Source organism: Ictidomys tridecemlineatus, chromosome 6 (genome assembly GCF_052094955.1).
Source record: "Ictidomys tridecemlineatus isolate mIctTri1 chromosome 6, mIctTri1.hap1, whole genome shotgun sequence".
Lineage (NCBI taxonomy): Eukaryota > Metazoa > Chordata > Mammalia > Rodentia > Sciuridae > Ictidomys > Ictidomys tridecemlineatus.
This window is the reverse complement of record NC_135482.1, coordinates 103,378,564-103,386,312: the sequence shown is the minus strand read 5'-3', so window position 1 is coordinate 103,386,312 and position 7,749 is coordinate 103,378,564.

Here is a 7,749-nt window from a genome sequence, read left to right as displayed (position 1 = left end):
GGGGTTGGTCGAGGGATCTTGCTGAGATCCATGTCCTTCCAGGATTGGTCAGGAGACCCCGCTGATTGACAGGTAGTTATGAGGCACCATCACTGCTTGTCTGTTGGCACTTGATTGGTTGGTTGTTCTTTAGCTCCGTGTGCAGGTTGCCTGGTGCTTTGTTCCTTAGCCACTTCAAACCGACCTAACAGAGTGTTTGCCTAACATGAGCAAGTCCTTGGTTTCAGTCCCCAGTTCTGTTACTAGATTCTTAGCCCAGAGGCCCAACTCTGGAGATACAACAAACCAGGTCTGGCTTCTCACCCTAAAAACTGAACAGATAAGGTAATGGTGAAAAGCATGAAAAGAACTTTAATCAGTATAAGCTACACAGGAAAGCAAAGGATGTCCTTAACCCTGTCTCTGAGGAACTGACAAGGACTTTGAGGCTTTATAGGAAGCAGAATGAGGGCAAGGATTGGGGGTTGGTTGCATAGCTGGAGTCTTTTCCCAGCTTCTGAAGCAGGTGATCTTGATCAGGTGTGGTCTGGCCTTCATTATCTCAGGTTTAGTCAGGTAACCTGTCTTTGATAAGAAAGTTGCTGTTGCTTGGATGGTAGCTTCAGTTCCTCACAAGATTATCAGATCAGACTTTGTTCCTGGCATCCAAGGTGACTCAGAGCAAAGGAGGCAGATGCAAAATGGAAGCAGAGCTGGATGCAGTGGTGTACACCTATAATCCCAGTGACTTGGGAGGCTGGGGCAGAAGGATCACAGGTTAGAGGCCAGACTGGACAATTTAGGGAGACACTGTTACAAAATAAAAATTAAAAAGGATGTAGCTCAGTTGTAGAGTACTAGGGGTGGGGCGGGGGAACCCAGATCGTCATATTTTTTGACCACCCAATAGATACTTGCAGGCAAAAGTGAAGAGTAAATCTGTTGCCAAAAGCTTGGTCCTTGTCACTGATGCCAATACAACAACTAGGACACAGTTTTGAGAAAAAGGAAATAGAAGGTTTATTGCTTTGCTAGCAAAGGAGAAACACAGGGGACTCCTGTCCCAAAGGCTTGATTCTGCTTATCTATCTGCAGGAACAGGGGGCTTTTATAGAGGTGAGTCAGATAAAATGAGATTAGGGAGGAGAGAGCAGAAAGGAGAAGATCAGGGAAAAGAAGAGCAGAGAAGATCAGGAGAAATAAGGTCAGGAAGGAGAAGTTTGGGGAAAAGAAGACTGGGGAAAAGAAAAGAAAAACAAACAAACAAACAAACACATATGTTTTAAAGCCACATGGGATACAGGCAAATCATCAAGTGAACTCCTGTTACAAATCCTTGAAATCCTTGTTACAATTCCCCTTTGTTTTTGTCCATTCATCAGTCTTGAGGGAGCTAGTATGTTAGTCAATCTGGCTTTTCAGGCTTCTAGGGCTATTATTAATTAATAACTAGTCTTTAAACAATGATTGAAGCATATAAGGGAAGAGTCAGATGCTTAAGCTTAAAGTGCAAGTACCACTATAAATTAAAATGCTCTTGGGCTGGGGATGTGGCTCAAGCGATAGCGCGCTCGCCTGGCATGCGTGCGGCCCAGGTTCGATCCTCAGCACCACATACAAACAAAGATGTTGTGTCCACCGAGAATTAAAAAATAAATATTAAAAATTCTCTCTCTCTCTCTCTCTCTCTCCTCTCTCACTCTCTCTTAAAAAAAATAAAAATTAAAAAAAATAAAATAAAATGCTCTTGGGTTGGGCTGAGGAAAACTTGTTCTTCCGGGCAGTGAGAGAAGTAGGACTCTAAACAATGAGATAAAGAAGGAGCTGGGCACAGTGGTACACACCTGTAATCCCAGCTACTAGCAAAGCTAAGGCTGATCACTTCCCTAGTCTCCAATCTTTAGGTGAGTATCAAAGCAGAGTGACTGACCTTAGTTGTAAATTGAAAGGAATGCACTCAGAGAACATCGGAAGAAATGCATCTGCACAATGGCCATGCACCTGCTTGCAGGTGCAGTGCAGCCCTCCATTGTATCCCTGCGTGCCATCACTGACTAATGACTAATAATATATCCGAAACCAAAAATGTTGAGTCCTACAAGTTATTTCTTTGGGGTTGGTAAACAGTATGCTTGGGGCTGCAGTCCTGGGGCTGAACAAATACTGAATACAAAAGGGAGTCCCTGGGTGAGAAGGTATAGCCTGTAATCCCTGTGATTTCGGACACATCAATGTTTTTAGCAGCTCAGTTCACAATAGCTAAGCTATGGAACCAAACTAGGTGCCCTTCAACAGGTGAATGGATAAAGAAAATGTTATACACACACACACACACACACACACATATACACACACAATGGACTATTATTACTCAGTCATAAAAAAAGAATGACATTATGACTTTTGCCAGTAAATAGATGGATCTAAAGACTGTCAAGCTAAGTGAAATAAGCTAATCCCAAAAACCAAAGGCTGAATGTTGTCTCTGTTATGTGGATGTTAACACACAATAAGGAGAGGAGGGAAGAATAGAGGTTCAGTGGAATAGACAAAGGAGAATGAAGGTGCGGAGTGGGACTAGGAAAGACAGTAGAATGAATTGGATATAACTTTCCATTGCTCATAAATGAATACATGATCAGTATAACTCCACATCATGTACAATCACAAGAATGGGATCCTAATTACAATAGGTTATACTCCAGGTATGTGTAATACATCAAAATACACTCTACCTTCATGTATACCTTCATGTATATCTAAAAAGAACAAATAAAAATAATAATAAATAGAAACTTATCTAAGCTATCAGTTCCACTTTCTGTCTGGAGGTGTCTGATGGAAGGACCTTAGTATCAGGCAATCATGCATAAGAACCCCTTCACCATTATTTCTAGGATTTACGAACTTTTGATAGGGCTGACACAAGTGCACATCACAAGTTACATTTAAAAAGGCCTTTGTCTTTTATTTTTAATTGTCCTTAAGTTAGTGTATTTATTTTTGATTCTACTGTGGTTACTTTATTACCATAACTTGGTTCTACAATCTTTTCTTCTACCAGTTATGCCATCTACGAGAATGTGTCAGGGTCTTGATGACCACATGTGACTTCCCTTGGAAGTGTTAGGGACATTTCTATCTCTAATGATCCTCCACTTTGCAGAATGTAAAATGGTTGTTTTCATGTTCTCTATGGGTCTCACAATCAGGTGGATTGTTCCAGTGATTCACTGGAGTTTCCGGGACATTAGGGAGTCATGTTATTCTCTGGATCCTAATGGACCTTGGAGGACAAGGGAAAAGTGTTGGCTATTTCTTCTTAGCTCTATTATAATCTTGGGCTTTGGTTTCCAAGTCTTGGTTCTTTAATACCCAGAAGACCAGTTCCATCAGTCTTGAGTTGGAGTAGTGTGTTTTATTTTGTAAGTTTAAAGTTTCCCCTTCCATTTAATTGGGGTCAGTAATAATATTGGGAGTAGATTTCATATCCTGCCGCAGTCTGGCTGGGCACAAGATCATGAGCCACTCACAGCTTTGTAGATTCAAACAGCAATTCTTTATTCCTGAACTCACACCGGCCCTCTACACACAGGTTCTGGGGAAATTCAAGTTCTGCCGCAAAATTCACGTACTCCACCAGGCTTTGAATCCCAAATACTTTTTGAATTCCATGAGAACTCAATGGGAACTCAGGCAGCAGGATAAGCCCTATTTCCAGCAGGAATAACCTTAAACCTGGAACTGCCCTAAACCCAGATTGTCCTAAACCCGGAATGCCCTAAACCCAAGGAGTGAGATACTTCCTAAAACCTGCAGGATACACTCTAAACCTGGATCCACCATGGTCCTTGAGCAGGGTCAACCTTTCTCAAACATACATACAATGTCACAGCGAATGTCCAAGGCAAGTCCATTTCCACGAGTCCTTCCTCTAAGCAACATGGGGTACGCTGGCAAGGAAATTTCGATGTGTCATTCCTACTTGGCAATGGCCCTCAGCATCATCCTATCTGTTTTGTAGGTGATGGCTTATTATCTCAAAGTAACTAGGCTTATTCTGTTAGAAACTGTATTTCTGCAAACCACTGATAGTCCAATTATAAAATTTGAAAAGGACAATATAACATGCAATTAACCAGATAAATAAATAAATAAATAAATAAATAAAAATTTTAAAAAGGAAATTAACCAAGAGCAAAAACACTCAGTTTCTATAATACTTCTAAACCAAGAAACATAATTTTACTCATTTTTTCCTCTGCCTTCGTCTGTTTCTTCTGGTTAGAGCTCCCATCAGGTTGTCCCCAGTATCTGTTTAAAGAGCTGCCTCTGTCTCAAAACCCCATTTCTTCTATAGCAATCACCATAATCAGTCATGAATTTACCTGTTCACTTACTTTTGTCTCCCTAGTCAGACTATGCTCTATGAGGATAAGGACTATTTCTCATTCTTATGTTCCCACTGATTGACTGTCATAGTTCCTGACATCTAGAAGAGAATAGAGAATAAAAGAATGTCCAAGCCTACCAGACAAATCTAGAGTCAGTGGTTTATGGTCCAATTTTTGTGTCTTGCTTCCCTTTCCCTTTGCTTAACTGACTCCTATTCCCTTTTCCTAGAGTGCTTGGAGCCTCACAGTGCTTCCCTCTTCCCTCCTTGGTTGCAGATTCTATTTTCTGACTCCTCTGCTACATTGTAATCTCCAAGGACAGGGAATTGGTTTGACCTTGAGGGTCCAGAATGATAAGGATCCATACTTCTGGATCAATGAATGGATGAGCTGGGAGCATGAGCCTTACTGCCATGAAGGGAAGGGGTGCAAACATCTGGATGGAGGGGACACATGCAACTCTCTTCTGCCCTCCATCTCCTTTCCCTCTCCATGGTAATTCAGCTATCCCAGCAGTATTACCCTTCTCCTGGGTCCTCAGAGGTCTGCCTCTCTGGGGCAGCTTAGATTTGCACAAACTCATCCTGCCAGCAGCCTGTGGGGTTGTCACACCCCACCCCTTCCAGTCCCTGACCCCTCCTGGCTCTGCTGTATGTTTCCCCGATCCCTGCATCATTTTGCCTGGTAGTGGAGATCCCACTTGCACACTGGGGCAGGGGAAGAAATGAGCCCTAAACAGGCCTAAGCTGAGCCTTGCAGCAGCTTGACCCAACAGAGGAAACCTCAACTATTATCAAGAAACATAATTTTTATAACAAGAGTGACATACCTTGAACGTCTGTTTAGCCTCCACAAAACCCATAATTTGTCAACTCAGACACATACAAAATCTTTTACAAATTCTACTTTTAAAAAATCCTTCTACAACTTTTAAATACACTTTATAATTTACCCAAACCTCTACTTAGTTTGGCATTTTATCTCTATTTTGGGATCACAATAATTTACAAACAAACAACTTTAAGTTGGCTTAATTTTGGCTTATTTTGGGGCTACCCTAACATAGAGTAGGGCTAGTCTTTTGACAAATCTTAAAATGTTTTACATTTGAAGCTAATTTCTCTCCCCTTTCTATATATATATATTCACAAATATATATAATTACATATAAAATTATATGTATGTAATATGTATATTTCAGTAAAGCTTACTTTTTTCTTTTTTAATTTTATTTATTCTTTTTAGGTATAAATGAAAGTATAAAGTGTTTTGACATATTACACATATGTGGAGTATAACATTCTAATTAGGATCCTATTTATTTATTTATTTATTTTTTAGTTGTTGTTGGACCTTTATTTTATTTATTTGTATGTGGTGCTGAGAATTGAACCCAGTGCCTCATGCATGCTAGGCAAGCGTTCTACCAGTGAGCCACAACCCCAGCCCTAGGATCCTACTCTTGTGGTTGAACATGGTGTGTAGTTACATTGGTCGTGTATTCATATATGAACATAGGAAAGTTATGTCCGATTCATTCTACTGTTTTTCCTAGTTCCATCTTTCTTCCCTTCCCTTCATTTCCCTTTATCAATCCAATGAACTTCGATTCCCCCCATATCATTTTATTTAAGAGTATAATAAAATAAAGTTCTCATATATTGTTTCCTGAGTCATATTTGAATATCACTTAACATAATAATATAACATCTGAAAAATGAATCTACAAAGACTAAAAGAGCTCTTCCAGCAACCCTGCCCCATGGATTAAACTCAGGGACACTTAACCACTAAGCCATATTCCCAGCCCTTTTTTATATATTTTTTAGAGTCGGGGTCTCACTGAATTGCTTAGGGCCTTGTTAAATTGCTGAGGATGGCTTTGAACTTGCGATACTCCTGCCTCAGTCTCCTGAACTGCTGGGATTACAGGTGTGTGCCACTGCACCTGGCCTTAATTTTTTTTTTTTTCTTTCTGCAAAAAGCAGTAAAACATTTCCATGTTCCACATTGCCAGCTTTACATAAATCTGTCTTTCCCTTTTTCCAAAAATACTTTTAAATTCCCACCCCAGTTTAAGGAATAACATAATTCTCTACATATAATTTATTGATAAAGATTATTTTTATCCAGTTACAAAATATTATATTACATAAGTAAATCCCCATCTGAATTTTTGTATAAGCCTGAAAGAGGCTATTGCAACTAACAATTTTAGTTTGGAGGACACCAACTTGGCAAAGCACTCTCCTAAACTTTACATGTTAAAAGGTTTGTATACTTGGAGAACATGAATATACTTAACCTACAAAGAAGCCAATAATACTTAGCATCACAGTCACACAGATATCATTCATTTATATGCATATATAAATACATAAATGTTTATATATACATATATAAATACATAAATATCTATGTGTTTATATAAATACATAAATATCTACAAAATATATATAAATACATAAATATCTATGAATTTATATATAATTCTTTTAAACTTTTGAATCAATATTCAGAACCTATGCCTCATATGATAACTATAATATAGATCTACATAGATTAACAGCACTGACAAAGGTCAAAGGATAATTTTAAACCTTTTATGAGTTCAGAAAACAGTGCTAATGACCACAAATAGACTTATTGCCTGATATACAAGTGCATCTCATATATACAATAATGAAATGTTTATTTGGTAAAGCAAACAGATGCAGACCAAATACAAATAGCAGCAACGTCAAAAGTTTCATGGACCATTTTATATGTTGACCATATTATATGTCTAGACATAACAGGGGTTCACTTGATGCTTTGACTATATCCCTTGTGGCTTTGAAACTTACATGTTTTTTTCTTTTCCCCAATCTTCTCCTTCTTGATCTCTCCTCCCTAATCTCATTTTCTCTGATTCCCATCTATAAAAGCCCCTTATTCCTGCAGACAGGAAGAATCACAGTCTTTGGGTCAGGAGTCCCCTGTGTTTCTCCTTTGCTAGCAAAGCAATAAACCTTTTTCTTTTTCTCAAAACTGTGTCCCCATTATTGGATTGGCATCAGGGACAAGGACTGAGCTTTAAGCAAAATAGATACAACATATATTGTATAGAGGAGAACACTTATTGGTCACCTTGCTTGTATTAAACCTACACAGCGTTAATTCTACAAACTTTTTTTTCTATAAAATATAGTCAAAACTCAGACAAACATATTTAGCCCTCAGGTATATGCATATCTCTAGTCATATATCTAGGATATTGATTTATCATTTGAGCAGCTATCTTAAATGTTAACCACCATCTTATAAATTTGACTTTCTTGTATTTCCTCTTACCTAAACTCCCCACACCCCCATTAGTGACCTACTTCATGGTACC